The sequence below is a fragment of the Camellia sinensis genome, chromosome 14 (genome assembly GCF_055761805.1).
Source record: "Camellia sinensis isolate YWXY chromosome 14, ASM5576180v1, whole genome shotgun sequence".
Classification (NCBI taxonomy): Eukaryota; Viridiplantae; Streptophyta; class Magnoliopsida; order Ericales; family Theaceae; genus Camellia; species Camellia sinensis.
In genome coordinates this window covers 36,561,346-36,580,078 of record NC_138974.1, presented here as the reverse complement: position 1 = coordinate 36,580,078, position 18,733 = coordinate 36,561,346, and the positions used below count along the sequence as shown (strand labels likewise).

Genomic DNA, 18,733 nt, shown 5'->3' with positions numbered 1-18,733 from the left:
TAAGAAAAGCTGTTTTGACATCCATCTGATGCAACTCAAGATCAAAATATGCAACAAGCGCCAAATTGTCCTAAAAGAATCTTTCGAAGAAACTGGAGAGAAAGTTTCTTTAAAATCAATTCCTTCTTTTTGAGTAAAGCCTTTAGCTACAAGATGTGCCTTATACCTCTCCACATTACCATTTGAATCCCTTTTGGTTTTAAATATCCATTTACAACCTACGGGCTTCGCACCAACTGGTAATGAGACAAGTTCCCAAACTTTATTGTCTTGCATAGACTTATATTCTTCATTCATGGCTTCTATCCACTTATGAGAGTTGGAACTTTCCATGGCTTGACGAAAGTTGATTGGATCATCTTTCGACATTCCATTTTCTACCTCATGTTCCTGGAGATATACAATATAATCATCTGAAAATGCAAATCTCCTTTCTCTGGTGGATCGCCTTAATGGCACAGATTCTTGAGTTTGAGGTTGTAGAGTTTGTTCCTTAGGAACAATTACCTCATCTTGAATGGGGGTTTGAACTATATTATCTTGAACAACATTGTCAGGTTCTCGAGCAATGACAGGTATAGGAACCTGTGATTGGTCAAAAGTAGTAGTAGGAAGTGGGATTACTCCTGCTTCTTCCTCAAAGACAATATCTCTAACTGGATTTCTCCCCCCAAACTCAACATCCTCAAAAAATGTTGCAATTCCCGTCTCAAATATTGACCTATTTGTGGGATCATAAAACTTGTAACCCCGTGATCGTTCGGCATAGCCAATAAAGTAGCTGCTAATGGTTTTAGAGTCCAATTTTCGTTCATGAGGTTTATAAGGCCTTGCCTCAGCAGGACACCCCCACACATGCAAATGTTTTAGACTAGGCTTTCGCCCAACCCAAAGCTCATAAGGTGTTTTTGCAGCTACTTTAGTTGGCACCCGATTTAAGATATAAGTTGCTGTCTTTAGAGCCTCACCCCAGAGGGACTCTGGTAAAGTAGAATAACTGATCATACTTCTTACCATATCCTTAAGAGTCCGGTTTTGTCTCTCAGATACACCATTCATGCTAGGTGATCCTGGCATGGTGTATTGTGGGACGATTCCACATTCCTCCAGGTATTTTGCAAACGGTCCTGGACGTTGTTCACCTGATCCATCATATCTGCCATAGTATTCACCACAACGGTCAGACCTGACACTTTTAATCCGTTTGTTGAGTTGTAACTCAACTTCGGCCTTAAATTTTTTGAATACGTCCAAAGACTGTGATTTCTCATGGATAAGAAATAGATACCCATATCTGGAATAGTCGTCTATGAATGTGATAAAATAATGTTGACCATTCCAAGACGCCATAGGGAATGGGCCACAAATGTCCGTATGAATTAATTCTAAGACATCTGTAGTCCTATGGGCACCATATTTCTTTATTTTGGTCTGTTTTCCCTTGATACACTCAACACAGACATCAAAATCTGAAAAATCAAGAGAGTCCAAAATTCCATCAGACACAAGGCGCTCAACTCTAGATTTAGAGATGTGACCTAGGCGTTTGTGCCATAATGAGGCTGAATTTTCCTTAGTTAATTTATGCTTTGTACCTCGTGATTCCACGTGCAAGATTGCATTATAAGATGCAATAGTTTCGAGCAAATATAGATTATCAAACACATTAAGTAAACCAATACCAACAACATTGGAATTAATAGACATACTAAACTTCATATTTCCAAAAGAACAATAATATCCCAATTTGTCCAATACAGAAACAGAAAATTAAATTCCGTCTAAAGGACGGTACAACAAAAGTGTCTAATAAATCCAAATAGTAACCAGTTTTCAGTAATAATCTAAAGTGCGCTATTGCCTACACTTCTATCGACTTTCCATCACCCACAAAGATGTATCTTTCAGCATCTGTTGGCTTTCAGTAGTTCAGGCAACCCTACATAGAAACACATATGTGAGTAGTAGCACCAGAATCTACCCACCAAGTGTTTCTTGGTACTGAAGCTAAATTTATTTCAGAACAGACCAAAACATGAAATGTACCTTTCTTTACACGCCAGGCGACGTATTTGACACAATCCTTCTTTCTGTGTCCGGGCTTGCCACAAAAGAAACAACCATCCTGCACTTTCTGTTTCTTTGGTTTCGGACCCTGAGGAATAGCAACTTCCTTTCCCTTATGCGTTCTTTTGCCCGTATGCTTGGAGGTGCTTGCCAGATGAGCACTTTCAGTCCTTTCTTGCTTCAATCTCTCTTCCTCTTGCACACAAAATGAAATGAGCTCATTGAGAGTCCATTTCTCCTTCTGGCAGTTATAACTGACCTTAAATTGGTTAAATTGTGCAGGAAGAGAGATGAGAACTAAATGCACGAGCAAATCATCAGATAAGTCGAGCTTTAGTGCCTTAAGTTTTGAAGCCAGATGAGACATTTCCATGATGTACTCGCGAACATTACTCTTGCCTTTATACTTTATTGAAATCCAGCTTGCTAAAAGCGTGCTTGTTTCAGCCTTATCGTTTTTAGCAAAACGCTTTTGAATTTCTGAAAGAAATTCACCGGCAACGGTAACACCCTCTGTTATTGCACGCCGAAAAACTTCTGGAATCCCACGCTTCATGATCATAAAACTTAGCCTGTTAGAACGATCCCACTTTTCAAAGTACACAGTTTCCTCAGGAGTACTTTGTGCAATGAGAGCATTCGGTTTTGGCATTCTTAATGCCAAGTCTATGTCCATGCAGCCAAGAACAATCAATATGTTCTCTTTCCAGTCCTTAAAGTTTGTTCCATTTAACATTGGAACATTGTTCATGTTGGCAGAGATTGAAGTAGTTGACATTAAAGCTGAATAGACAAGAAAATAAAAGGAATGCTCGCATTAAGTTACCAAACAGATAATCTCTAAATAAAAAAAAATGACAACATCTCAAGATACCTAGCACAACATTAATACAAAACCTTTGGATAGTGATATTAACTGTAAGTGGTATTCTTGTTGTAATGATCAAACATTGACAATAAGTTATGTCAAATAACAAATCTATCTTTTGATAGATTTATTATTCACATTAGGTTTTCTTGACAATTGGCACATGTTTATCACCACAAAATGTGTGTGTAATTCTGCCAAATTTTAATCATGTCTTTGGACCGATAAATACCCGCATGAGATACACAGACATGAACTTCAAAACATTCCATATAAAACAATCTAGACAAGAGAGATCACTTTTGTGACATCTTGTTTGAATTGACTTATATTGAGAATGTTAGAAAATTAAATTTCTGTAGACGTTGTATGAAATTACATTAAATTTAAAGATTTCTAAATTTGTGACCCCGTATATGTTATATAATCTGAAGCAATTCCAATTATATATATACGTATATAAATAGAATTGACGGGTCCAAAAAAAAAATTGCCCATCGAATCATTTTACAATGCCAGAAAATAGATTGCCATTTTCACAGAACAAAACAGGAAAAAACAGAATTTACATCCATAAGAAAATTCAGAATCTGATTCCAGGAAACTAAATAGAATGAATAAAGCATATCAATTCTGATAAGACACATGATATGTTGGCTCTGATACCACTTGTAAACATAAAATTTCAGAACATAAACCTTACACTTTGGATCATTTACCATGTGTATTATCAAGAGATCAAGACAAAATGACATACCTGAATCCATTGATGAACGGTTAAACGGAAGCGTCTGATTGTCAATAAAACCTTAATATTGACTTTGTTAGAGCCTTCTAATCCTTTCCCTTATATGCCTTATGTTTCTCTTTGAGAGGATTTAGAAAAAAAAACAGTATTCTTGTTTTTTCACTCTTGGGAAGGAATAGGGACCATAACCTTTTAAAGGTTGTAATTGGTTTTCATAACTGAAAGGTAATGAAAACCAATAAATTAACCTTCATAACTGAAAGGTAATAAAAACCAATAAATTAACCATTATTATTATTGGTTTTAAAACTGAAAGGTAATGAAAATCAACTTTAACCAATATGTTTTAATTTGTATTTCTGCCCCTCATAGAAATAGAAATTATACAACTAGTATCTACACATTAGGTCCATAACACATATACCCTTAAGCCTATTAACTAAATTGAATCACTTAAATTGTAGGCTTCTTATAAATAATAACACCACATTTAATTATGTGGTCCCATTGAGACATTATCTAACACTACAGCCTCGTCTCTAACAAGATAAAAGAATTTCAACAGCCCTCTGATGTGGGGGTTATGATTCATTGAGAATTTAGAGAAAGAGACGACACACTAGTTTAATCAAGAGAAGAAAAACAAAAAGCGTGTCAACTGGGTCTTTGTTGATTTGTTGTTAGAAACAGTTCAACAAAATGCTTGGTTGTCTTGACAATGGCACACAGAGAGAGAGAGAGAGAGAGAAGGGACATGGGTGGTTGGTGGCGGTGGCGGTGGGTTGCCGCAGCCAGGGGTTCGTCGTACTAGTCGGTGGCTACAAATGAGGAAAATGAGGTTAGAAAAATACAGAAAAAAAAAAAAAAAAAAAACAAGATAAATGTGATTTTAAAATAATAAAATTCAATTTTAAAGGTTGCCTCATTTATTTTCGTTTGTACGAGTAGTGAGTTGGTAAAGTTGCACTCTTGCACACGTTTAAATTTAAACTTGAAAAAAGAAATTTAAACTTTAATATCTCAATTCTATATATGTCTTCTCATTTTTTGACTACTCACTCTCCTCATTGCATGTGCCTCTCTCGGTAAAGCATTTCTTTTATTTTGATTTTATAAGCCCTCAAATATAGTATTAGGTTCAAACCGATAGATTGAGTATTACCGGTTTGAAATGGTCAAAATATTTAAATTAATTCACCGATTTTGTAATTGCGGAAATTCAAATTGGTAATGAATTATAAAATTATTAATCCACTGAGAACAATTTGATTAGGATTATAATTATTTCTCCTAAACTATCCAAACACACCCGCGCACACTCCTATAAAATACACAAATATTTTAGATAAATTTGTAAACAATTTATTTTTTTGATTTCTATAACCCTGCCGTCGTAGGACGGCTACACATGATTCTTGTAAATTTCATTTTTAATGTTCAATGTTAAAGTCACTTCACGTGACGGTGCCAAGTACGTACGGACAAATGAAAAAAAAACAGAAGGAGAAGTAAATCCCACCACTATCTTCTCCGTCACCGCCAGCCTCGTGACAACCACTGCTCTTTCCTCGAAAGTCGTATGGTTGTAATGTTGTTGTTAGCGCTCTCTCTTTCTCTCTCCTCTCTCTCTCTCTCTTAAGCTTCCGTTTTGCAAGAGTTTTTTTATTATTTTAATCACAAAATATAAAATAAGTTATTTTAATCACAACAAATAATATATCACATTTAACACATAATCATTACACTCTTCTCTTATAAAAAAAAGTCAAAAAATTCTTTCCAAACTAAATTTTTTAGCCCAAATTAAAATAGTTAAAAAAATCAAAAAATCAAAAAATTAATCCACTTCGGAAACGGAGGAGGCTCAGTGACTACATATATGGATTCAACGTACAATTGGGGCGACCGCTGGTTAAGTTTTAAAACAAACATGTCTTATAAACACAAAACCAATAGTTTGATATTTGAAAAATTGATAAAAAATTAATTTTTTGATTTTTTTTGTGACTTTTTGACTTTTTTATAATTTTTTTGAACAAAAAAATTAAAAAGCCAAAAAAACTAAAAACTTTTTTGAAATGTTCCCAAAACACCCTAGTATACTGTATAAGACAATGGGTTGATTTTTCTCCAATTCAGATCTAGATTTAAAAGTTTTGTTTGGGCTTATTAAATTCATAATATGTTTCGTTTTGATAATTTAAATTATTTATTTTATAAAATTATTATATATATATATTTAATTTATTATATTTGTTAAAAAAATACTATTTAATTTTTTGTGAATGATAAATGTGAAAGGTTCTACAAAATAACTAGTAGCTCGAATTATTAAAATTGGACACCTAATTGGACCAATGGTCTGGACAACACCCTTCGGCTAGATCCTAACATTGTGGTTGGTTAGAGAATGTGATAAGAGATTTAAAAATGAAAAAAAAAAAAAGAAAAATATAGGTAAAATGTGAATAAAATATGCTTACATTTCACTTAGTTTCACACACTTTTTTCTTTTTCTTTCTGAATTTTTTCCTAAATCTCCTAACCAAACACAATATAAAATAACCATGAACATATGTTAGATGGTGAAATTTATCATAAAAGATATATTTTCACTTAAATTTCTCTACTTATGTTTTATGGGATTGATTTTATGGAAGTGATTTAGACCCCCATAGGAGGTCACCCCCACGACCCCCACTGGCCTATGGTTGGCCAGTTTTTTTTTTTTTTTTTTTTTTCTTCTTCTCCCATCACTAACTCCCACGTATGTGTGGAAGTGGTGAAAGTGGAGGGGGAGAGGGTCCGAATCATTTTTCTTGATTCTATATCTAAAAATTAATTGGTTTTAAAACCATCCTCTTATTATAATATTATCAAAATATTAGATTAATTATATTAAAATTCACTCAACTAGGTGAAATTTTAATCTAATTTAACCCTAATAAATTAATTTTTTCTGAAAAATAATAAAATGATATTAAAAGTGTACTGTGTTAGTTTCATTTATATTTTAAGATGTTATGTCGGTCACGTGTGTATCCATTGTTAATTTGCTGAATGTTTTGATATTTTCTATCTGAACACTCTCCCAAAAAAAATTCGGCTGAAGTTATCTTCTCTCCCGAATGGTGGGAATTGTGCCGGGATTAAAACTAGTATAGTGAGAAATGTGTCCGATGATTTTGACCATTCTTTGTTGGACTCCCCAATTAAATGATCGTTCTCGTTTCGTATGGGCAACCTCTCTCTCTTTCGTTTCGTATGGGCAACCCCTCTCTCTCCCATTCTTTTGTATATTTGTAAAAAATAATATTATATGTATCAATTAATATATAAATCGATTATGTGAGATAATTTTAAAAATTTTAAATTTTGTAATTCATATAATGAATTGGGTAGAGTCATAATTTTAAAATAATAATATCATAATTTAAGTTGGTACAATAATTAATATATCAATTAATATTTATAACATCACCAATTTGCAGAACCTGAAACCTGATAAATATTTACAAAAAAACGTGTCATGTTTTTCGAAGAACAACTCCTCTGTTGTGTATGAATTTCTAGCTACAATTAATTTTGCCCAACGGGTCTTAGTACAAATAAGTAACCTCATAATAATGTTATATATAAAATGAAAAAAATACTATTTATCATGAAAATTTATTTCAGAAATTACTCCAAAAGTGAGATGGATGACGTAAATTTTAAAATTAGTGAATTATAGACCATCTAAAATAATTATGATCCATAGATATCCTTTTACTAGGCGATTCTTTTAGTAATTTTTCCCACTATAATAATTTCATTTTTTGACAACCCATTTTAGATAGTTTGAGAAGTATATTAAGGGTTCGTTTGGAAAGTGATTTTTTAATTAAAATATAAGATGAAAAAAATTGAACCGTTTAAAAATAATTTTTTAATTTTTATGAAACAAATATGAAACAAATAATTTTTTTAAAAGATATATCTATCTATCTATCTATACTATATATTAAGCAAAATGAAATTTTTAACCCCAAGTCTTATGAGAGCTCTAATCTCCTAATCTAAATTTTTTGATTTTTTGATTTAAAAAAAAAAAAACCTTTGCATTTATTAGCTTCTCCCAATCCCCAAATTTTACCCTCATAATAACACTTTAATGCATTAAGAACATGCATTAAAAAAATTCTTTGTAATCCAACACATAAATTCCTTGAAAAGTCCCAACACATATATGATTATTATCCCTCATAATAACATTTTAATGCATTAAAAACAAGCATAAAAAAAAATTTCTTGAAAAGTCCAACACATGATTATTATCAAAATATTAAATTTTAATATAATATAATAAAAAAAAGAATTTAATTCCTTAAAAAGTCTAGCACATATGATTATTATCAAAATATTAAACTTTAATATAATATAAAAAATAAAAAAAAGAAGACATTTAAAAAAAAGGAAGATATTTAAAAATCACAATTCACATATATAGATAATTGTAAACACAATCCGTGCATAGCACGGGTGATATGCTAGTCTATACTATATATTAAGCAAAAGGGGATTTTTTAACCCTAAGCCTTGTGGGAGCTCCAATCTCTCAATCTAAATTTTTTGATTTTTTGATTTAAAAAAAAAAAAAAAAAAACCTTAGCATTTATTAACTTCTCCCAACCTCCAAGTCTTACCCTCATAATAACACTTTAATGCATTAAGAACAAGTATAAAAAAAAATCTTTGAAATCCAACACGTATGAATTCCTTGAAAAGTCTCAACACATATGATCATTATCCCTCATAATAACACTTTAATGCATTAAGAACAAGCATAAAAAAAAATTCTTGAAAAATCCAACACATATGATTATTATCAAAATATTAAACTTTAATATAATATAATTCCTTGAAAAGTCATTTAATTCCTTGAAAAATCTAACACATATGATTATTATCAAAATATTAAACTTTAATATAATATAAAAAAGGAAAAAAAGAAGGCATTTAAAACAAAAAAAAGAAGACATTTAAAAATCGCAATTCATATATATAGATAATTGTAAACACAATTCGTGCATAGCACGGGTGATATGTTATCTATCTATCTATACTATATATTAAGCAAAATGAGATTTTTAACCCCAAGTCTTGTGGGAGCTCCAATCTCTCAATCCAAATTTCCTGATTTTTTGATTTAAAAAAAGGGTCTGGCTTTGGTCCAGTCCACCATCGAATTGGACCGTGCTGTTGGGCCCGTGGAGGTCCACCACGGGTCTCGTTTTAAAAATCTGAACCGTTCAATGTGTAGAACTCTTCGAGTACTATATGCTTGTAAAAAATCACGTTGATCGGATATCGATAGCTATATGATCAAATCAGTTTTTTGTCAATCGTTAATTTATTCACCGTCCATTTTTTTTATACGAAACTGATTTGATCACATAGCTATCAATATCCGATCAATGTGATTTTTTACAGACATATAATACTCGAAGAGTTCTACACATTGAACGGTTCAGATTTTCAAAACGGGACCCGTGGTGGACCCCCACGGGCCCAACAGCACAGTCCAGTCCGATAGTGGACTGGACCAAAGCCAGACGCTAAAAAAACAAAAAAATCTTAGCATTTATTAACTTCTCCCAACCCTAAGTCTTATCCTCATTATAACACTTTAACGCATTAAGAACAAGCATAAAAAAAATTCTTTGAAATCCAACACTTATGAATTCCTTAAAAAGTCCCAACACATATGATTATTATCACTCATAATAACACTTTAATGCATTAAGAACAAGTATAAAAAAAAAATTCTTCAAAAATAACACATATAATTATTATCAAAATATTAAACTTTAATATAACATAATAAAAAAAAAAGACATTTAATTCATTAAAAAGTCTAACACATATAATTATTATCAAAATAATAAACTTTAATATAATATAAAAAAGGAAAAAAAAAAGATATTTAAAAAAAAAAGAAAAAAGAAGACATTTAAAAATCACAATTCACATATATAGATAATTGTAAACACAGGTGATATGCTAGTTCTTATGAAACAAATATGCAAAAAGTTAAGAGAATGTGAATGAATATAGGACTTTCTTTTATGATATTTTAACTTTTTTAATGATTTTTAAAAATTTTAAATAATTTAGACTATTGCATGGGTCACGAGTCAGACTTATAACGCTACAGGCAACAAAAAGTCATCGCAGGGACCAAAATGTGCCGCCTCAATTCAACTATTAAAGGTTTGCTGGCTGAGATTGTTAGAAAGATCCTTCTTTCCAGCCGCACAAATCATCCTCTTGACTGTTCTCATTAATAATGGCCAGCAACCTCAATTCAAGCTCTGATTATGGTGTGTTTCTCAATACCATCGCCACCAGCGCTGCCACCTTTACCAAAGCCCAAAAACGGTGGCGAATAGCCTACTCAGCAATTTACTTTGCTCTCTATATTGCCAAAGATACCGCTGCTGAGAAGAGGATTAAAGCTCAAATTAAAGCTCAAAAGAGATGGCGCCTAGCTTACGTAGCAATATATTCTTCCCGAGTCATGGTTTCTCTGTTCAGAGATATTGTAACCAATACGACTAACAATGATCCTCCTTGTACCATTCTTGACATTGAACCAGTCATTCTTGATGGTGTTGATGAAAATACTCACTTAGTCCAGATAGAAGAGGGTGACGATTCTTGCTTCCCCAGCATTGATCGCTCAAAACTCGCAGAGATGGTGAAGGAGAAAGCCTTGGATGCGCTAGCCGACTTTGGAGGTGTTGAGGGGCTAACCAAGGCTCTTGACACAGACCCTGAAAATGGAATCCACGGAGATGAACATGATGTTAGGCTCCGGCAGAGCATGTTTGGTATGAACACTTACCAAAAACCGCCCCCAAAAGGATTCATTTATTTCGTGGTGGAGGCTTTCAAGGACATCACCATTCTCATCCTGCTCGGCTGTGCTGCTCTGTCTCTCGGCTTTGGCATTAAAGAAAAGGGGGCGGGACAAGGTTGGTACGAGGGTGGTAGTATATTTGTAGCTGTTTTTCTCGTTGTTGCTGTATCTGCAATTAGCAATTTCAGACAAGCAAGACAGTTTGACAAGCTGTCGAAAATAAGCAGCAACATAAAAATTGACGTCACGAGAGACGGAAGGCGGCAAGAGATCTCCATCTTCGATATCGTGGTTGGAGATGTGGTGTTTCTTACGATTGGTGATCAAATTCCTGCTGACGGGCTGTTCCTGCGGGGACATTCTTTGCTAGTGGATGAGTCAAGCATGACCGGGGAGAGCGACCACGTGGAAGTTGACGGCACTCAGAACCCGTTCTTGCTTTCGGGTTCAAAAGTTGCAGATGGGTATGCTCGGATGGTTGTGACATCAGTGGGGATGAACACAGCTTGGGGCAATATGATGAGCTCCATATCGCGCGATTCCAACGACCAAACGCCATTACAAGCTCGGCTTAACAAACTGACCTCAACAATTGGGAAGGTAGGCCTTGCTGTTGCTTTTCTAGTTCTTGTAGTTCTGTTAATTCGTTATTTCACAGGGAACACGGAAGATGAAAATGGGAATCAGGAGTTCAATGGTAGTAAAACCCAAACAAATGCTGTTTTCAATTCTGTTGTGCATATCGTTGCCGCAGCAGTCACTATTGTGGTGGTTGCAATTCCTGAAGGCCTTCCATTGGCTGTCACACTCACACTAGCTTACTCCATGAAGAGAATGATGGCTGATCAAGCAATGGTCAGGAAGCTTCCAGCTTGTGAGACCATGGGCTCAGCCACAGTTATTTGCACCGACAAAACCGGCACACTAACAATGAATCAAATGAAACTTACCAAATTGTGGCTTGGCCTAGAAGACATGGTAGAACGTTATTCTGAAATGATTGCCAAAAAAGTCCTTGAATTGTTCCGCCAAGGAGTTGGTTTGAATACCACTGGTAGTGTTTGCAAACCAGTTTCAGGGTCTATACCTGAGTTTTTTGGTAGTCCAACTGAAAAAGCTATTCTCTCTTGGGCTGTCCTGGAACTGGGTATGGATATGGAGAAATTGAAACAAACTTACACAATTCTTCATGTTGAAACCTTTAATTCGGAGAAAAAACGAAGCGGAGTTTCAGTGAGGAAGAAGTCCGATAACACTATTCATGTACATTGGAAAGGTGCTGCTGAGATGGTATTAGCAATGTGTTCGAATTACTATGAGAGCACCGGAAATGTTAAGCCAATAGATGAAGAAGGAAGGAAGCAATTCGAGAAGATAATCCAAGGAATGGCAGCAAGTAGCCTTCGTTGCATTGCTTTTGCTCATAAGCAAGTTTCAGAGGAAGAAATGCAAGAAATTAAAGATAGAAAAACCAACCAAAAGCTAAACGAAGCTGAACTGACCTTGCTAGGGATAGTTGGACTGAAGGATCCGTGTAGGCCAGGGGTGAAGGACGCCATCCAAGTTTGCAGATCTGCTGGAGTGGACATCAAAATGATCACTGGAGACAATGTATTCACAGCGAAAGCAATAGCCACAGAATGTGGAATACTTGAACCTAATCAACATGTTAACAGCGGAGAAGTGGTGGAAGGTGTTGAGTTCCGGAACTACACGCATGAAGAGAGAATGGATAAGGTTGATCACATCCGTGTTATGGCAAGATCATCCCCCTTTGATAAGCTTTTGATGGTACAATGCTTGAAACAGAAGGGCCATGTTGTTGCAGTCACTGGAGATGGTACAAACGATGCACCAGCATTGAAAGAAGCTGATGTAGGACTTTCCATGGGAATTCAAGGCACCGAGGTGGCCAAAGAGAGCTCAGATATTGTCATATTGGACGATGATTTTGCCTCTGTGGCCACAGTTTTGAGGTGGGGGCGATGTGTCTACAACAATATCCAAAAATTTATTCAATTTCAACTCACTGTAAATGTTGCAGCTCTTGTGATCAACTTTATTGCAGCAGTTTCAGCCGGTGAAGTTCCCCTAACAGCAGTTCAATTGTTGTGGGTAAACCTCATTATGGACACTTTGGGTGCTTTGGCCCTGGCTACAGAGTTGCCAACTGATGAGCTGATGCACAGGCCACCTGTGGGTCGGACTGAACCCCTCATAACAAACATTATGTGGAGAAACCTTTTGGCACAAGCTCTATACCAGATAACCATCCTCTTGATCTTCCAGTTCAGGGGCAAGTCAATCTTTAATGTGAACGACAGGGTAAAAAACACTCTAATCTTCAATACTTTTGTACTCTGTCAAGTTTTCAATGAATTCAATGCAAGGAAGTTAGAAAAGAAGAATGTATTCACAGGTCTTCATAAGAACCGATTGTTTATGGGGATTGTGGGAATAACTATTGTTCTTCAGATTGTGATGGTGGAGTTCCTGAAGAAATTTGCTGACACAGAGAAATTGAATTGGTGGCAATGGCTACTTTGCACTGCAATTGCTGCCTTATCATGGCCAATTGCTTGGTGTGTGAAGTTCATACCTGTTTCCAAGAAACCATTCCTCAGCTATCTCAGACGTTGAGCTCTAAACTGGCGACGACGACGACGACGGTGTGAGAATATATTGTATATATGGCATGATTGTGTATATATTGTATAGATGATTGAGTATATATGGCATATATACACAATCATGCCATATATACAATATATTCTCACAGACTGCACAGGAATACCCAACACAACCCTGTTTCCAAGGTGAAAATATTGAATTAAGAAGGATTATGTTAGAATTAGTCCAACCATGTGATATATGTGGGTTCCAAAATTAGAGATGTAAGGGTTAGAGAAAAAATACCGTGAGGGCACTCGCGCAAGCACGGGCTCGGAAGTGGTGCAGATTTTGAGTGTTTTGGCCATCTCACTTGTATTCGCTATTTTTATCATAGTGGAATCTCTCTCTAGTGGATGTAGGCAATTTTGGCCGAATCACGTAAATGTGTGTGTGATTTTTTCTCTTTGATGTGTGTATGGTGTACTTCCGTTCACATTGGTGGGATGTAGAATAAATCCCAATAGATTACATAGGCTATTCAACAAACAACCCTCCATTGCGAAGCTTGAACAACCTATGCGGAAAGCTAAGGACTAAGCATGATGGGGAAGAATTGAATCTTTCTCAAGTGACAAAGCAACAAAATAGCTTTTCTGTAATACAAAATAGTTTGTCTGTTACATTTTATCATGTTAACCTCTTTGTACTATTGTATTCATGAACCATAATTAATCCGCAATCATTTCTCTCTCTCTCTAAGTAATTTGTAATTGTACCTCAATCATTAAAAATAAGCTTTTGTAATCTTGAGCAGAGGAAGTGAAGCAAACTTACAACTTTTTCCTGTAAAATATTTGTCATCACAATTTGGGAGTGGGTTCAAAAACTATATGTACAACTCAAGAGGACCCAACCAAGGGCTTCATGAGATTATCTCGTCTGTCCAACCATGCTTCAATTCCTGCCTTCCAACCAAAAAAGTATACAAAAATAAGAGAAAAGACAGTTACGTGGAGTAAATCTTTAATATGTGGAATAACTCAACCCACTGATTCACTGAAGAATAAATTAACAACCAACCTCCTCATACAGCTACTTTTCTATCATAATCATCTGCAGTCCCACCACCATCCAGCAAAATGGCTGATACGAAGAAATGCCAGCAAATTCCATAGCCCAATTACTATATTTGTCAATGATTAATAAAATTACAACACCTGGCTGACTGTAGTAATCTATACTATCTATCTGTATCTTCTATGCTGTATTAAAAAGGAAACACCTCATTTGGTGTCTTGAAGCCTCAGTTTTTTACTTTCCTAAAATAGCTTGCAGATTAAAAATATATGTTAATTTCTTTTCATTCCAATTTGACATTAGGATACAATTGGCAAAGTAGTTTTGAACCCATTAACCACCCCCACCCCTATTGTTTAGGGCTCTTAGATGCTAATTAAAAAAACTTAGGAGGGAGAAGTGGAGGTAGTGTAGGACGTAATAAGTGCACACACGGCTAATTATTTAGTATATGACATTGTCTATATAGTGCTCTAAGACCATCTCCAACGGTGAATCAAATTCAGTATCAAATTTGAATTTGATGAAAAAAGTCACTTTTTTTGCTCCAATGGTTTCACCAAACCGATATCAAACTGAGAACGGAGCAAATTTTTTATCAAATTGAGAATTTGCGTGAGCCTTCACCAATTCCCTGTGTTGTAATGTTGCAAGTGGGGTCACGGTCAACCTGTTGGATGTCCGGCCGGTCGACCAACCGGTCGATCGGTAAAAGGTTCAAACAGTTCAAATATTCAGTTTCAAACAAGTAAAAAAAATATATATATATTTGCCATACCAGTCGACCCCTGCCTTTGATAACAACCATTGGAGCAGCCTATATCAGATTAAGAAAATGGTGCTTTTTTTACTCAGATTTGATGAAAAAAAAGATTAACCATTGGAGATGCTCTAAGCCAAATCATGTAGCAAAAAATTTTATGAGTGGAATATGCTGACTCACCTTTGTTGGGTAGTTGAGAGACAATAAATGACTCACTTTGTGTGGCGGTGTCTCATTTATCAAAAGTACCTCGTAAGCAATTCCACATGATACTCCGAAAGTATCTGATAATTTTCTGTGCATACGCAGTGTGTGAGCATGCAGACATGAACATGCTTGAGACTCCTGGATGGAATTATAGAAACAGTGAACAGCAAATATTATTCACAATAAATAAGAATAGACCTTAAAACAAATCCTATAAAACATAATTATGATAATTCCAACTTCCAAGTTGCATGACAAGGTAACAAACTCATGAAAACTTGCATAGAATTCAGACTGTGTAGCCAAAGTGGGCATTAGACAACAGAAGGATTTCATGCAACACAAAGATCTCGAGAGCAATGTTCAAAGAAGCCAAAGGGGCTACTTTTAACCATTTGACCATTGCTTTATACATGAAAAAATCATAAATAATAGGATAAATTACATAAATGGTTCCTAAAGTATACTATTGATTTCATTTTAGTACCTAATCTTTAATTTGTATCAATTTCATCCCCAAATCTCACACATTAATCCAATGTAGGGGCCGAGGCACTAAGGGGCTAGGGAGTCATGTGCTTCCCTTGACTTTTCAAAAAAAAAATATTTTTTTTAAGTGACACACAATCCCAACCAACCAAACACCGGCACAACCCCACTTTTCAATTTAAATTTAAATTTTTTTTTAGTCCTAGCTGAACTGACACACAGCCCAACCAACAATGACAGCCCCACGTATATTGTCAACATGCTATTTAGTAGTGAGTTCTTATGGTTGAATAGAATTGCCGATCTTGCTAAGAAAATGGTGGAGGCTAGAAGAACATTGGTGTATTTGCTCTTGACGCTAACATTAATCTTACCTGTTACAACTGCTATTATTGAAAGGGTATTTTCAGCTATGATTATTGTGAAGAATCGATTGTGGAGGCCTCGTTTGGGAACAGGCTAATTTAAGTCAAGTTTGGCAACTCTTAAAAAATTCAAAAAGTCAAAAAGTCACTATCCTATTTAAATCACATCATCTTATTTAAGTCACATCACCTCTCTAACACATCACTTCAAACCCAACCCAAACCCAACTCATATTTCATAAAAAGTCAAAAAGTGCACTTATTTAATCTTCCCAAACTTGGCCTTAGTAACTTTTTAGCTAATTGGCTAAAAAGGTAGGTAAAAAAACTTGTATGTTTGGGATGACTTTTTGACTAATTACGAAAAACTGTGCAAAAAGTAGAGAGAAGCCGTAATTGTTGACTTTTTGGTATGACTAATTGGCTAATTGACTAATTTAGTAATTTTTTAGCTAATTGGCTAAAAAGGTAGCATCCCAAACGAGGCCAGAATGGGTGATGAATAGATGAATGATAGCTTGGTTGTCTACATTGAGAGAGAGATATATTTGATGACATTGACAAAGATATTATCATGGAAAACTTTTAAAAGATGAAAACTCATCGGGATCAATTGTAAAAGTTTAAAATTAATTTTTTTTTGTAATGAATATTATTTTTTTGTGTTTAATATTAGCACGAAAAATTATTATTATGTTATTGTTATTGATTGGGAAAGAAAAATTTTGAAATTATAATTAATAGGTGTCCCTATATTAAATTTTTGGCTCCGTCAGTGGATGTAATCCCTTCTCTTAAGATGCAAAATGCTTACGTCAACATCACATTCACATCTAAGAATGCCAAATAATATTAATCGAAGAGCCAACCACACTATGTACTTGACTGTCAGTAATGGAACGAAAGCCGGATGTGTTTTGTTTTGTAAATAATGTGGATTTCACATGTCACACGGTTTTTTAGGCAAAAAAAATGAGTTAAATTCCTCCTAATGCCGTTCGAATGCTCAATGTGAGACTGACAGTAAGTATTTTTCGTATGTTTTTTAGACGATGGATAGAGCACGGGATACAATTGATACAAATTAAAGATTAAGGACCAAAATGATGATTTCAATGGTATGATTTATGAACTAGTATCATTTACACTAAAGATTATACACAATCCATACAATTACCATGTCTTGAATTACTTTTGTTGATGTTATTGGCAATATCTGATAGTGAGAACTGAAAATCTGATGATAACTTGTTGAAAGTAAAAGATTACCAGAACAGAGTAACTAAGAATATATATCGCTTTGATAGTGAAATTGAGGAACCGAATCTCGAAATTACCTGGAAGATCTCCTCTTCCGGAAGTTCGGTCTATGAATTCGAGCGACTGAGCACAGGAATTCCACCGGAAAATCAGCTGCGATTCTGCGAACTGGCCAATCTCAGTTGCTGATCTGTGTTTTTGTTATTCTGATTCGAGCGATCTCTGCGATCTCGAGCATATTCCGCCTCTCATCGTCTTCGATTATCTTCCTTCTCTTTGAAGACGAGACGATTTGAGAGAATATTCGATCACAGAGCTGGTGATCTCCTCCATTTGCGTATGCGAATTTTATTGTGGTTGTCGAGTAGTTTGCCGCTTTTGGTTTAGTATATAAAATATAATAAAATAAAAATGCCAAAACACTGGACATGGATATGGATATATGGATATGGAATCTGGGAGAGTAGGTCTAACATTGACTGATGGAATTGGGATCCCCAAATGGTAATTATATATTACCAAATGAGTAAGACTTTTGTCTCCATTTGGGCTTCGCCGGCAGACGTGGGTGTTTGGGATGGGATGGGCCAACAAATTATTTATGTAAAAAAATTTAAATTAAGCAAACTAATGTAGTAAGCATAATTAAATAATTTTTATCCGTCGATATTAATAATTGGATGTATTATTCATTAGATTTTAAGTTTTTATTTTATGTATCAGAAAATTCTGTTATATTTTTTTATCTCGATTTTGCCCCTGCTATTATATTACTAGAGCCATTGATAAATTAGTGGTGTTGGTGAATATGAGAACTGCAACCGTCATTGATGAATTCGTTATTAGTAGTGTTGGTGAATATGAGAATTGTCAGAGCCATTGATGAATTTGTTGGTATTGGTAAACAAGAGAACTGTATCTGTGACCTTGGATTTGAGAGAGATAGTGTTAGATCTGAGAGAGATCAAGAAAATTGACATGAATGGAGATGGAGTGTGTCGACATTGACGAGCTCCAGAGCCATTGATGAATTCGTTGGTATTGGTGAACATGAGAACTGTCTCTATGGCCCTTGGATTTGAAAGAGATGATGTTAGATCTGAGAGAGATCAAGAAAATCGACATGAATGGAGATGGGTGTGTCAACATTGACGAGTTCAGAACTCCATATTATTTAAACAAGTGATAAACAGTGATAAATTTGTTTAAATCAGTGATAAATTTGTTTAAGCTAGTGATAAATTTATCACTGATGAATTTGTTAAAAAATTTACACATAGCAGACTTGATCTGAGAAAGAGATGGGGCATCACAACAAATTTATTACTGAATTAAGTAACAAATTAACACTATGTTTGGATTGGGTTATTTGGAG

General features: G+C 34.8%; 1 long non-coding RNA gene and 1 pseudogene across 3 annotated transcripts; one reads left to right on the top strand and one right to left on the bottom strand.

Moving 5' to 3' along the window:
- Positions 1–9,519: 9,519 nt before the first annotated feature.
- On the top strand, positions 9,520–13,947 carry LOC114320176 (calcium-transporting ATPase 12, plasma membrane-type pseudogene; annotated as a pseudogene). The gene has a single exon (XR_014351243.1). The product of XR_014351243.1 is annotated as a calcium-transporting ATPase 12, plasma membrane-type pseudogene (transcript).
- Positions 13,948–13,951: 4 nt separating this feature from the next.
- On the bottom strand, positions 13,952–17,720 carry LOC114320135 (uncharacterized). Of its 2 annotated transcripts, none has more exons than XR_014351245.1 (4): positions 17,436–17,720; positions 15,218–15,382; positions 14,278–14,340; positions 13,952–14,162 (listed from the first exon to the last, which is right to left on the bottom strand). It is a non-coding gene; the product is annotated as an uncharacterized LOC114320135 (long non-coding RNA). The 2 variants fall into 2 exon arrangements; XR_014351244.1 differs by having other exon boundaries at positions 13,952–14,158.
- Between the last annotated feature and the right edge of the window lie 1,013 nt (positions 17,721–18,733).